The 14,950-nt window shown below is 41.4% G+C and overlaps 1 protein-coding gene across 6 annotated transcripts in view; it reads left to right on the forward strand.

The window, feature by feature from the left end:
• GNG12 (G protein subunit gamma 12) overlaps positions 1–14,950 on the forward strand; it is a 133,927-nt gene that overhangs the window by 36,168 nt on the left and 82,809 nt on the right. Inside the window, exon 1 of one of the 6 annotated variants that reach the window (XM_020896176.2) lies at positions 1,810–1,939. The exons of 4 other annotated variants lie outside the window; for them this stretch is intronic. The gene's annotated coding sequence lies outside the window, so the exon portion shown is untranslated. Of the gene's footprint in view, positions 1–1,809; positions 1,940–2,720; positions 2,884–14,950 lie in introns of those variants that run through there. One more of the 6 variants, XM_070467966.1, reaches the window with a different exon arrangement.

Below are 14,950 nucleotides of genomic sequence, written 5' to 3' on the forward strand. Positions count from 1 at the left end.
CATACACACATTCTAGGAATCCAGATTGTGGTTTAAACACACACACACATATAAACACATACCCACACACACATATATGAGTATATCAAAGTATTTTTGTGGAGCTTTGGACTTGGATGACAAAATTCTTAATAATCAGTGTCTGCCATTTTCCCCTTTTGGAGAAGAAATCCAACAACTTACATTCCTAAATAAATAGGATTTCATGTCACAGACATCAAAACTTTTAAGCTTTAAAAAAATGCACATGTCAGTAGAAGTTCACCAAGACTTGCAGTATTTGATTTACTGCATTTCATTCACTGAAGAGGTAAAAGGGCAGAACTGATACCAATCAGTGTTTTATGTTTATGTTATCTTTGCTCTTAGAATTTGACCATATTCCTGAACTGTGCTACTTCTCAAGTGACTGGAGATGAATAATATCCTGTTTTTATATAAGGATTTCAAAATCTCACGTGTAAAAGCTCCCGAAAGATGATACTTTAAGAAAAGGAAGAAAAGACACAGTAGACAAATGCCAGTTGACTAGACTCTCTGAAGGGGAGGTTTGCCAAGAGGCCAAGGAGAGAAGGGTGGAATTCAGAGAGAGATACTAGTCTCTACGGGGTTGCATTCACTGCCACACTGGGAAAATGCCAGAGGGCTGGGAATGGCTGTCCCCTCGGAGCTCACACTGACCACTTGGTACCTCATCATAAATGGAGCTCATTCATGAAGGAAACACTGCTCTTCTGAAAAGCACCCATATTGAAGAAGCAACCAGAAAACCCAGATGTATAGGGGATGCCTGGCAAGAGGGATATGTGTCTCCTCCTTCCTTCTGTCTCTTCCAAAGAGTTTCCTTAATATTTCCCAGTATTTTCTGTCACCACTGGGGCCCAAACTCCCTGGAAGCATACAGCAAAAGTAGTGTAGCCAGCCACTTGGCATTGAAATCCGAGCCAGCTGTATTCAGAATTAGCTGAAAGAAGCACTGCCACTATCATAAATAAGGCAGACAGTTCTCTTTATTAGTTGAATTCTCTGAGCATTTTTTGAAGATAATAAAGCTTTAAGGCTTTAGTAAGAGGCAGAAGACTGTAAAACATGTTCAGATGCTTAGTAAAAACTCAGAGTATAGCTATGAGTTTGTATGCATTGAACTGGATGACCACACCACTGACCCCCAAGGGGATGGGGCACCCTAGCCCAACCCCTGGTAGGGTGTTTGTAGGAACGGCAGACATACCAGAATCTAAAATGTGTGTGGGGGGTGGGGTTATTTAAAAATCATGTCTTATGATTCACTTGGGGAAAGGGGGAATATTTACTTTCATAACACAAACATCTGAAAATCAAGTTCAACAAAACATTTCTGGTTAGTTGACAATATGCATTCATTCAGTAACAAAAAAAGGTTATTTTATGGAATGCCTAGTCTGTGTCAGGCGTCGCCTCAGGCACTGAGGGTCCAGCAGGGAGCAAACAACGTCCTTTTCTTGTGGAGTTTACATTCCAGTGGAGGACAGGGCTCATAACTCAATAGGACAGAAAATAGAGTGCTAAGTACTATGAAGAAAAGCAAATCCGGGTAAGGGAAGAGAGAGATGACACTTGTCAGAGACCAGCAGGGAGGCCACCAAGTGTGCAGGCCTGCGGTGTCTGCAAGAAGAAGGCCACCAGCGTGAAGGATCGCTGTCGAGGCTCGAAGCAGAGCTTGTGTGGTGTCTCTGAGAAAAGGGGGGGGGGGGGGGGGGTCATTGTGACCGGACAGAGTGACCCGGTCCGGTTCCTACAGAGCCTGATAGACAAAGGGTTGGCAGCAGTGGGTGTGTGAAGCATGCTGGGAAGCCATTGGAGGGAATTAGCAAAGAATTCTAATTCTTTGATTCTAATTCTTTGGGTCATCTGAGGACGCCAGTGCCCCCTGCTGGGAGGGAGCAAGAGATGTTACCAGGTGAGAAATGCTGCCTGTTTGGACAAGGAAGAAGGGAGGGGAGGGATGCGGAGATGTGACTGGATTTGGGAGATGTTTTGGAGGTGGGGCTGCCAGGATGTGCTGACAGTTGACTGGACGTCGAGTAGGTAAGAATGGAGCCTAGGATGACTGAGGATTTCGCCTTGCGCAGGAAGTGTGAATGGTGGCGTCCCACTTTCAGCACTGGCAGCCCCAGGGATGAGCCATATGGGGAGGTTATTAATTAGGCTGTGGCCTTTGTTGTAAGTTTGAGATGCCTAATAGGCTTCACTGAGGAGATGTTAAGTCAGAGAAGAGCCTGGGAATGGACTTGTAGATTTTAAAGATTTAGGGAAGAGGGGAGAATCCAGCCAAGTGGTAGATATCATAGTTTCCTAAGACAGCTTAGGAAGGACACATCAGAATCTGTTTGGGAAAGGGAAGGAGAAAGTTTTTATGGTTATCAAAAATGTGTAAGTTTTAAAAGGTTAAAAAAGACTGTCTTACATCATCAGTATCCGCAGATGTTCCCAGAATCAAAGAAGACATATTCATAGAAATAAAAACTAGCTTTGCCAATAGAAGATAAATAGGAAATAGCTGATCTCTGAATTGGCTGTTCTGTTGAGCTTCTCCTAGACCACTGTGAACTTCTTAGGTTTAGATAGATAGAAATATGTACATCTAGATTTTTAAAATTTTATTGGAAGCCTAGGATGTGTTAAATAAAGAACTCATTCTTGTGGGAAGGAAAACAAATACATGGAAATTTAAAGTATGGTCTGTGTAGTCAGAGGACCTTATAATCAAGTTGTCCATGCAGACACATTAAGAAATGAGATACATGAGGGTTCAAGGTGAAGGTTGGGTGTGGAAATGGCTAACCCACAGTCAGAATGTTGCTGAACGCCCTGGACTGCCTTCAGAATCGTCCCAGTGGTATAGTGAGTGGCAGATCTTTTTTCCTTGGTTCTGGGTGGGGGTGGGGGTGCAGTGGGTATACGCCGGTATACTTCCCTGAGGAGTGTCAGCAGTATGTGTCCAGAATGTGTGTAACGTGCATGAGAATGTCCGTGAGAATGTCTGGAGTGGGGTACAAACTAAGAATAGAGGCAGCGAAGGTGGCTTTACCCAGAAAGCAAGTACAAGTGGTAGGTGTAAAAGCAGGAAGTTTGTACCAATTTTCTTAGGTGCTGTCTTGTTGAATGGTGGCTTTGAGTGGATTATATTGAACATAGTTGGATTTGCTTGCTTGTTTGTTTAAGCTGTTGGTCTCTTGATAATATGGGATTAAGATGAACAATTCCTAGAAGATTCTCAATGCCCAGGCATGTCTTTGGTGGCTGCAGTGAAAGACTGAACCATCCAGGATAGTCCAAGTGCCCAAACCAGGGTGGGCTATTTCATAGCATGGCACTCATGTGACTGTGAACATAGGCAACCTGGAGAGAGCCGCTCACAGGCTAACTTGAGGACCACTTGTCATTTCCGTATCCTCTGAGTCCAAGGCTGCAGACGTACACTCACCCACAGCAAAGTCTGGCAGAGTGAAAACAAAACCTCCTCCTGTTTTTCTGACCCGGGCTTAGGGCTGTGCCCTTTGCTGCATCCTGCCCTCGTGGTGCTGCCTGACTCTGTGCAGCGGACATAACCCGAATATTTCTGCGATGAATCTCTCTGTCTCAGTGTCTGATGGGAAGTGTGTCATGGAGAGGAGTGCTATGACTAGAGAGCGAGGGTTCATGGAGAGAGAAAATAATGATTATTTTCATTATATCTGCAGAACCTCAGTTACCCAGAATACCTTGGACTTTTTAGAGGGAAGCATAGTTCTAATACACGTTACCAGTGATAAATGCTGCTACGTTTCACTCTTTTTAAAAAGTTTTGTGAGGCTAATAAAATTTAACCCTACTGAATGGTTTTCTTCCTTGAATAGCTATGTTCAAGCACGATTGGATTTTGAAAATAGTGTCTTTTTTTTCCTTGAAAACTAATCAGAAATATGTTGGAGATCATTGTCTGTTGCCGAAAAAAAAAAAAAAAGAGTCTAAGGTCATCTCTCCATCCATTCCTGTTTCAGGAATCTTCACAAGGAGCATTGAGCCTTACTAACATTAGCTGAGCTTTGTGGGGGGTGGGGGTGGGGGGATGCCTTTGAAGCAGGATTGAATGGTGGGCCCTTGGCTCTTACCAGTTTGAAGTCTTTCTGCATCTTCTGCTGACTACACACCCCGGGGGCTGTTTTACTCATCACCCTGTTGCCAGGAAAGCAGTGCTCTTGAAGAGCTTGTGTTTCCTTTTATCAGACAAGAGCTGTGGGCTGTGGCTGTCTGAGTCAACAGCACTGAAGCAAAAACTCAAGTATGGCCATCATCTAATCCACAAATGCGGGTACTTTTTTTCTGTAGTTCTCCATGGCCCACTTTTTCACCCCCAATCATTCTATAAAGATTTATTAGCTGCTCTCTGCCTTTCAGATATTGCCATAAAGTAATATCCTATTGGACTTATAGTTATTGGAGACTGTGTTGATTTTGTCTTCTCTGCTTTCTTAACTCTCTGTTGACCGGTAAGAAGATAAGCCATTACAATGGGTTAGGTCTCTAGTCAACAAAGTAATGAAAATATGTTTATGACTCTGTGTAAGTAAATAGTTTCATTTATTTAAGGATGATTTGCAGTATTAAATTTGAAAGGTATTTGGTTAATTCTCAGTCAACAACAGGAAACACAGAAATTAAATTCAGACCCATCTTTTGGCTGATTACTGTGTTTGGTAAGCATTTAGTTAGTGATTCCCTTTAGCACAACAGCCAGTGATCACTAGGCCCTAAGCTAATCATTGTGCTTTGCAAATGTAATTCAGAGTGAATTATTGCAAATGATACAGGGTCCCCAGACAAGCCCCTGAGATGTCCAGGAGGGTCCTGTAGCTCAAAGAGTCTAGATTAGCTTACAGGAGGTTAGATCACAGTTAACTTTGCACCAGTTCTAATATAAAAGCCTGGGGCATAAACCCTATTGTCCACTTCATGTACCTCGCAAACTCTGAGTAGGTGACCACCATCATAGTTTATATGGCACTGAGGAGGGTTTCCTGGGACATGAGACTTTTTAGTGTTAGTGCTGGAATGTTCCAGCCATGCCAAGATGAGTTGGTTTCTCTAGTCAGATGTGGAATCAGTTAACAGAAAGGAATATCAATGAATACTGTCGTCTAAAACCAGCAACTTTTCTGTAGAATGAGATGATTCTGTCTTCTCACCATGGGGGTAGTGATAAGGCCTGCTCACTATTCCTATCATGAGGTTGGGAAGCTGGCTGTGTGTTTTTCCTTGGAATTGGACACCAGCATCATCTCTGATGGGGCAGTCTGTCTCCTTGCCCTCCTCCAAAGGCCTGTCACCTAAGGGGTCCTTGACTGTTCCCTTTGGATGAATCAGTGCCAGCTCTTTCTGGTGTGAGGGTGCTAAAGAGCCTGAGTTCTTTCTGTTGGCCTTATGTTTCTCACTGTGGTTATCCCCTTTGGGTTTTACCTGCTACTGCTTCTTATGTAATAAGGCCTCTCACTGATTTGAAACTCTTTGCTTTAAAAAAAAAAATATGAAGTCTTTAATTATTTCAATTTGCCATATCACTTGGCATATACAGTTGGTTGGAGAAATGCTCGAATATTTTCTTCAGATTTTTTAAAAAATTATTGAAATATAGTTGATTTACAATGTTAGTTCAGATGTACAGCAAAGTGATTCAGTTACACACATATATATACACAAATATAGACATTCTTTTTTTCACATAGGTTATTACATGCTATTGAGTATACTTCCTTGTGCTATACAGTAGGTCCTTGTTGGTTATCTATTTTATATATAGCAGTGTGTATATTTAATCAAGTTCTAAAAGATGCATATACCCCAGTGTTCACTGAAATCCTTACTCCCAAAATTGCAGCCAGAGCAAATGAAGGTACTTGCTTCCCCTCCAGCGTTTGTACAGACTGTTCCATCTGCCTTGCTCGTGCCTCCCTCCTTTCATCTTCTGGCTAACCCTGGTCATCCTTTACATTTTCACTTTGATCCCACTTCTCCCTGGATGCCTTCCGTGACCATCCCCGGCTGGCATAGGCACCCTTCTTCTGTGTTCGTGGAGCTCCTTGGACCTAACATGGTATAGTACATGCCTCTGGAGTTGTCAGTGTCTGATCAGTCATCTCTGTGACTCATGGTGGACTCCGTGTGGAGAAGGCATGTATTTTGTTCTTTGTTTCACCCACAGAGCCTTCCGTATTGCCAGGCTCATCGTAGGTATAGTGAGGCTTATAAGGAGCAGGGCCGTGGAAGAGCTGCCAGGCAGCAGACCACTTCTATACACAGTGGCTTTGGCCTTGCAGTGACCCTGACTCTCCTTTTAGTCCTCCTTGGGAGACATAAGCCACGCCAGGTCTTTCTCAAAATAGTTACATCCTCTTCATCCATGGACCACCATCTAATTTAGTTAGGTCTTCGTTTGCCCTATGAGACACTGAGCACATTACAAAAATACATGTGAGGTAAACAACCCAGCTGCCAAACATGATGTAAATATCAGTAGGGGAGACACAGGACCCAAGAATACTATGTAGGGTGAGGACATTCCATTTTATGTTTGTTTGTATGTACATGTCATAAAAATATTTCTCCTCTTGCAAGTTTTAATAAAATGTGAAATCTTCCCCCCCAGTTCTGAAGATCTGATGACTTGCAGGCTATATTATATTAAACTGTGAATTTTGGATGTTTCATTTCATAATGTGATCCAGATTATTTTTCTTTCTCCCTTGTGGACATTAATCGTTTCCTGTGAATTTTCCTGATATTAGGAAGCAGATGTTCCATATTTTTATCTTGAGTTTTTTTTTTCCAAATGCTGAACCAGGACTTTTATGTGTATTTGTGTGTGTGTGTTCACAGTGAATTTTTGAGGAATGAGTTATATCAGAATTCTCAAGTAAAAACAAAACAGATATATCTACAGAATTATACAGATTCGTCCAAGGCTGGAAACACTTTTGGATGTTCTGTTTAATGTAGTTCAGTATTGTTTAGCTAATGTAGACTTCTGGCTTAAGACTGCATTAGAACTGTTCCATGATAGTGTGCTTGCCAAAATAAAGAGTGGTGTAGCAGAAAGCGCACAGTTCATGCAAGCTATATTTCAATGCCCTGATCTTTAACTAAACTGTAATTGCTTTTTCCATTGTCTCTTAGCTCATAACATTCTTCCCCCATCTCCCCATAAAACACTGAGTTGAGTGCCATCTGTGTGCTGAGCAGGGTGCTAGGCTCTTTGGGAGACAGACACACACATTATATGGAGCCTTTGGTTGTTGATAAGTCACTAAGTCTTGTCTGACTCTTTTGCAACCCCATGGACTATAACCCACCAGGCTCCTCTGTCCATGGGATTTCCCAGACAAGAATACTGGAGCAGGTTGCCATTTCATTCTCCAGGGAATCCTCCTGACCCAAATATCAAACCCACATCTCCTGCATTGGCAGATGGATTCTCCCACAGAAGAGCTCAAACATGTTCTGAAGCACCTATAATGACAGGTAGAAAGTGGTAGCAGTTGTCGAAATTCAAGGAGAGTGGTTTCATGCAGCCAAAGAGGGAAGGAATACTTGGGGAAAGAAGTACTCGAGCTCAGTTAAAAAACAAAGCCACACTAACTTTAGGTCTAAGTTATTTAATTTATCATAACTACATAAAAACTCTGTAAGGATGGCCCGTAATGTGAGCCATTGTTTGAGAGGATTTGCTAAAATCATACTAAGATTTCTTGAGTGCCTCCAGTGCAGCAGGCATAGTGCTCTGATGCTGTGTAGTTGTTGTTCATTGTCCAGTTGCTAAGTCGTGCCTGACTTTTTGCAGCCCCATGAACTGTGAAGCATGCCAGGCTTCTCTGTCCTCCACTATGTCCCTGAGTTTGCTCAAGCTCATGTCCATTTAGTCAATGATGCCATCCACCTTTCTCATCCTCTTTATAAAGAATTTTATTTTATTTTATTTTATTTATTTTTTTTGTATAAAGAATTTTAAATCAAAGACAGTGTGGAATTGGTGTTTGGGATAATAATCCATTTTGCAAAAAACACATCTCTTCATTTTACATGGTGAGCTTCCTTTCATGAGGAGCCCTTGGGTTCACAGCGCAAAGGACTGAGGCCAGTCTTGGCCAGCCTCAGGATTTGGGGACCCTCTGTAAGTTACCTGGCCTGCCTGGGTCTCACTTTCTCTGCTCTAGAGTGGGAATTATCATCCTCCCCAGCTCACTCACAGGGTTGCTGGGAAAATCAGAGTGTCAACAGACATTGAAAAACAGTCAAAAGTCAAACATTTTGCCACAAAGCAATGTCATAGCTCAGGAGGTTTATACAAAATATGGCTATTGCTTATTAGTTATTAAAATGCTATATAAATAAAAATGGTTATCTTTACATTGCAAAATATCAGAAATATATTTGTAGCAAATACATATACTAATTTTTGATTATCATGCACTATAAAAAACTCAAATTCAAAAGAAAAAATCAAGATCCTACTACATGAATAAGCAAAGAGTATATAGACTTACTGTTTCTCAAGGTTACAAATCCTTAATAAACAGTAAAAAAATGTCCATCCTCCCTAAATATCTTATGTATGTATGTGAAAGTCACTCAGTCCTGTCTGACTCTTTGCGACCCCATGGACTATACAGTCCAGGGAATTCTCCAGACCAGAATACTAGAGTGGGCAACCATTCCCTTCTCCAGGGGATCTTCCCAACCCAGGGATCAAACCCAGGTCTCCCACTTTGCAGACGGATTTTTTACCGTCTGAGCCGCCAGGGAAGCCCAAGAATACTGGAGTGGGTAGCCTGTCTCTTCTGTAGCAGCAGATCTTCCCAACCGAGGAATCGAACCAGGGTCTCCTGCATTGCAGGTGGATTCTTTACCAGCTGAGCTACCAGGGAAGCCCAATCATCTTAGAAACACAGACTAAGGCAGCATTAGGAATACCACTTTATGATAAAATGTCTATAAAATGTCAGTCTCAGAAATTCTCAGTTGATGATATTATCGTATATTAATTAAAAGCCCCTTTAAAAGCAAAACCTATGAATTGTACTGTTAGGAATTTAGGGAAGCTAGGGAAACAAGTTAAAGGGATGAAAAAAGCAGAAGCATGAAGGTTTCCAATGTAATCTTATTTATAGTAATAAAAACTGGCAATAATTTAAATATCCAGCATTAGGGGAGAGATTTAGGTCCCTACAACAGTCATTTTGAATATAGATAGAAACACACAAAAAAGATTTGAAATTGAAAGTTAAATGGAAAAAGAAAATAACAGCCGTCATACATGGATTTTTCTTCCTGATGGCTCTCCATGTCCTCCCTTTTTTCCTCCCCTCAGAGTAACAATATGCAAAAGGCATATTAGTCCTACTTTAATATTAGACAATTGAGGCTTAGGGGTGTTTTGTCTCAGGACTCACAATAGCTGAAGAGCCCGCACTCAAACCTAGATCTGTCAAACGTGAAAGCCTTGCTGCCAATAGTCTACAAACTGTGGCCATAGTCATTTAGTACATATGTCTATCAAGGGTAACAGGCAAAAATGAACTGTAGCTCTAGGATGGTAGAAATCTGGGTAGTTCCAAAGAAGTCTATCCTTTAAAAAAAACTGCCATTGGGAGAAACAAACTAACAAAAAATTGTCATTGCCCTGTCAGTAGAAAAATAGAAAAAAAATTATGTCCAGTGTAACATTTCATAATTAATTGTTTTAATATATTCTCCTAAAGTTTGGCAACATATATATATATATTTTTTTTTTAATTTCTTACTGGCATTATGAGAACACTTTCTCCAAACCTATCCACCAATTAGTTGAGGATATATACCACCAGGTCCTCAGAAAATTTTTTTAAGTCACTAGAAACTCTACGCAGATTGAGAGCAATGACGAGATACAGAAGTTTCTCCCAGTGAACAGCCCAGACCAGTTCTTCCGGCCGGGAGGTAATCCTGAGGTGGGGAAAATGGGGGGCACCATTTGGCTAAAGTAGGCCAGGTAGCCCACGCCAGGTGTGCCCCTCCCTGGGACAGAAACCTTAAACAAGAAGGGAAAATGTCACCATTTTGGTGATTGGCTACTGTCTTTTACCTTTGGGGATCAACACTTGGTTCATGATGCCCTAACACACATGGCATCACTTTATCAAGTCAGTAACCCTGCCAACATCCCAAAACATACAACTTTCTGTGGCAGACTCAAGGCATGGGGTATATTTCTTTTGGCTCTGTCTTGCCTTTATGGAACATGTACCTTTTATGCTACAGTAGGGTCTTTTCTGTGCTTCAAAGGCCCTTTTATATCTGTTTTGCCATCTGAGATAACATCATGTCAGTATTTGCAAGTGAAAACATAATAGATATGACCAGAGAACAATGGGACTGTCTGCAGAGGTAGAAACATTCTCCAACATACTTCTCAACATAGTCCATTCTAGATCATGCCCTGTTTTGTAGGGGAAATTGAGGCACATAGACGTTTAGTGATTTTGCTGGAAATCATTGGCAGTGAAGACAACTGGAAGCCAGGTTTATAAATCTAGTGTTCATTCTCTCACTGTGCCTCTATTGTGATATTTTTCTTGAGAATTAGAAACAAATACTTTCAGACAGATCAGAATCCAATTGCCATTCAAAGCTAAAGGTCTCTGAGAATTATAATTTTATATTTTGTAATTGCAATAAGCTTTATAATAATGAAAGGAGTCTAGCAAGTTATCATGTTCATTCTAGACAAGTCCTGCCCAGTAGAACTTTTTATGGTGATTGAAACATTCTACACCTGTGCTATTCAGGACGGTATCTGCTTCTGTCTGCCTGATCACTTGACTGTGGCTCATGCAACTGGGGAAATGAATTTTTAACTGTTTATTTAAATTTAAATCCTCACATGTACTAATAGCTTTAGTATTGGACAACACAGTACTAGACTTTTCAATACTTTCTTGCCATCTTCACTTAGATGTCTTCAAGTGAACAAGGTCAAATCAGAATTCTTGATTTTCCTTCCTCCCTCAACCGGTTTCTCCCCCAACAAAGCCATCATCTACCTAGTTGGTTAAACTGAAAACCTATGTATCATTCAGCCCCTTCCTCTCCCTCATCTCCTACACCCACTTTATCAGCAGGCCCTACCTATGTTACCTCAAGAACCTGTACTGAATCCATATGTTTCTCTCATCTTTGCTGCTACCACCCTAGACCAAGGTACCATCATATCTCTTCTGCACAGTTTAGTGACCTCAGAATTGGTTGCCACTGATCTATTCATTCACTGTTGCCTTTTCTAGACTCCTCCATACAGCTTCCAAAGAGACATTGTTAAGCATTTCATTGGGTTGCATCACTCCATGCTTGTATGAAAGAATTTGTAGAATTTATCACCATTGGAACTTCCCTTACTTTCTTGTTTGTACACTTATTTTCTGTCTCCTATTGCAATATAGGAAATCAGTCCTGAATGTTCATTGGAAGGACTGATGTTGAAGCTGAAACTCCAATACTTTGGCCACCTGATGCAAAGAGCTGACTCATTTGAAAAGACCCTGATGCTGGGAAAGATTGAGGGCGGGAGGAGAAGGGGGCGGCAGAGGATGAGTTGGTTAGATGGCATCACTGACTCAATGGACATGAGTTTGTGTAAATTCCAGGAATTGGTGATAGGCAGGGAGGCCTGGCGTGCTGCAGTCTATGGGGTCGCAAAAAGTCAGACACAACTGAGTGACTGAACTGACCGACTGACTGCAATATAAGGACCTGTATGTCAGGAACCCTATTAACTCATTCACAGCTCTATCTCTAGCACCAACAACTGTGCCTGGCCCTTAATTTGCACTCTGTAAACCTCTCAAGAATAATTAAATTACTATTTATCGTGGAAGGAGATGAGATAGCAAGAATCAAAAATGAAGATTTATAATTTGGTTGTTAATATCTGAGAGGATGCTGACATCCATATTCATGGGAAGTTGATGGTTTCTTTCACATTCTGGATGCAAGTAGGAAAGGTGGGTATTATGGCTAATTGTATTAATATTTATCTCTGAGTGGATAGGCTGGGCCAAAGTCCTGATGCAATCTCTGATGTGAGCCAGAAGTTCTTTTGTTCTCTAGAAGTCTATGTATGTCCCAGATCTGGAAGTTTTTGTCTTTCCTATTGTTATAGAAAGAGGAGAGTGTCCTTCTTCAGTGATTTTATATCCATCCAATGAAAGTTTAGATATTTATGGAAAGAAATACATTATGAAATTCTAGAGTAGAAAATGGCACAGCCATGTCTGAACAGCAAAAGGAGATTTTTCAACATGAGGCTGTTTAAAAAAAAAATATTTGGAATATACTTATAGCCAATTATTTGAAACCAAGGAAACCTTTAATAAATAGGGTTTGGTATCCTTTTTTGCTTGAATATTGCCTTTTTTAAAGGAAAATGTCTTTTCTGGCATTTCTTTATGATGGCCAGCCAACGATTTTTAGAGGGCGTATTATTACTTAAATCCATGTGCAAAAGTAAAATGAAACTGATGAACCTGGGAGTATAGTCAAGTCAGCCAAGATCTGAGTTGCTTCTGTTCCCTCTGGTATTAAACAGGCCTAGGAAATGACTATGCTCTCAGCGCAGGCTAAATTTAAAAGATGAAGTTAGAGCTTGCTTTATTCGAGTGTGTATTTGGAGACTTTTCTCCCTGCGTGCTTTTCTTATGCCCAAGTTTGTAGCCCTTAGCCCCGTCCTTCCAGTGCTGTGCCAGTGTTTCATGTGTGCGCCTTTATGGAGCATCTGCTGTATACCAAACACCTTGCAAGGTCCTAGAAAGACGAGGATGAGTTGGACACATTCTCATCCTCCGGAGATTCTGCAAGCAAGGTAGCAAAGAGGCCAGTAAATGGAAAACTGAGACACAGGAGCCTCTCGGATTAACAGAGAGACGGGCAGGAGCAATGAGAATAGAAGGCAGGGGAACATAGTGAGAGGCAAGCACGGTGCAGCGTTAAGAGTGCAGGCTCTGAATCAGAAAACAAACATGTGGTTACAATAGGGGGAATGGTGGGGAGGGGAAAATTGAGATTGGAATTAACAGATGTATACCACGATATATAAAATAGATAAACAAGAACCTACTGTATAGCACAGAGAACTCTATTCGGCATCTTGTAATAACCTATAATGGAAAAGTTTTAAAATGTGTATATATATATATATATTTATAATCTTTATACATTTATAAAATATATAAAGAATCATTTTGAGTATACACCTGAATCATTTTGCTACACACCTGAAACTAACACAACACTATAAATCACATATACTTCAAAAAAAAAAGAATATAGGCTCTGGAACCAAGCTGCCTGTGTTCACAGTCTGTCTCTGCCATTTGTAAAGTGTGTGACCTTAGGCTACTGACTTGACCTCTGCCTCAGTGTGCTTACCTGCTAAGTGGAGTAATAAAATAACCCATTTCATGATTAAAGGAGCACAAAGAGCTTGAAATAGTGCCTGGCATGTGGCTCCACAAAGATCAGCTTCTGTTACTATCTGTAGTAATGGTACAGAATTACTGGTTGAGTTGAGTGAACAATGCCTTACCACTTCTACTGCAGAGCAGTTGTCCCTACGCTAGCCGAGGGAGTTCACACTGGCTCCCCGGAAGTTTTGATTTTTTTAACTGAGACTTAAAGGCAGGCAGATACCACAGGGAAAGGACATTCTTGACAAAAAGAACGCAGTCTTTGGCAAAGATGCAAAGAAGTAAGAAAGTGAGAGGGGGGGTAGTATTTAGGGACCTATAAATAGGTTTGTGTGGGTAAAGGACAAGATGGCCACCAGAGGGACTTCGCTGGTAGTACAGTGGCTAAGACCCCATGTGTGCAAATCTGATTTTGCTCACTAGTTATGATTTATGTGGAGGGAGGGGAGGGGTACAGGTTCAGTTCTGTCCAGTCGTTCAGTCGTTTCCGACTCTTTGCCACCCCATGGACTGCAGCACACCAGGCCTCCCTGTCCATCACCGACTCTCAGAGTTTACCCAAACTCATCTCCATTGAGTCCATGGTGCCATCCAACCATCTCATCCTCTGTCGTCCCCTTCTCCTCCAGCCCCCAATCCCTCCCAGCATCAGGGTCTTTTCCAATGAGTCAGTTCTTTGCATCAGGTGGCCAAAGTATTGGAGTTTCAGCTTCAACATCAGTCCTTCCAATGAATATTCAGGACTGATCTCCTTTAGGATGGACTGGTTAGATCTCCTTGCAGTCCAAGGGACTCTCAAGAGTCTTCTCCAACACCACAGTTCAAAAGCATCAGTTCTTCAGCACTCAGCTTTCTTTAAAGTCCAGCTCTCACATCCATACATGACCACTGGAAAAAGCATAGCCTTGACTAGACAGACTTTTGTTGGCAAAGTAATGTCTCTGCTTTTTAATATGCTGTCTAGGTTGGTCATAGTTTTTCTTCCAAGGAGCAAGTGTCTTTTAATTTCATGGTTGCAGTCACCATCTGCAGTGATTTTGGAGCCCCCAAAATAAAGTCTGTCACTGTTTCTACTGTTTCCCCATCTATTTGCCATGAAGTGATGGGACCGGATGCCATGATCTTAGTTTTCTGAACGTTGAGCTTTAAGCCAACTTTTTCACTCTCCTCTTTCACTTTCATCAAGAGGCTTTTCAGTTCTTCTTCACTTTCTGCCAGAAGGGTAGTGTCATCTGCGTATCTGAGGTTATTGATATTTTTCCCGGCAATCTTGATCCCAGTTTGTGCTTCATCCAGCCCAGTGTTTCTCATGATGTACTCTGCATATAAGTTAAATAAGCAGGGTGACAATATATAGCCTTGGCATACTCCTTTTCCTATTTGGAACCAGTCTGTTGGTCCATGTCCATTTCTAACTGTTGCTTCCTGACCTGCATATA

Source organism: Odocoileus virginianus, chromosome 5, assembly GCF_023699985.2.
Source record: "Odocoileus virginianus isolate 20LAN1187 ecotype Illinois chromosome 5, Ovbor_1.2, whole genome shotgun sequence".
NCBI classification, from domain to species: domain Eukaryota; kingdom Metazoa; phylum Chordata; class Mammalia; order Artiodactyla; family Cervidae; genus Odocoileus; species Odocoileus virginianus.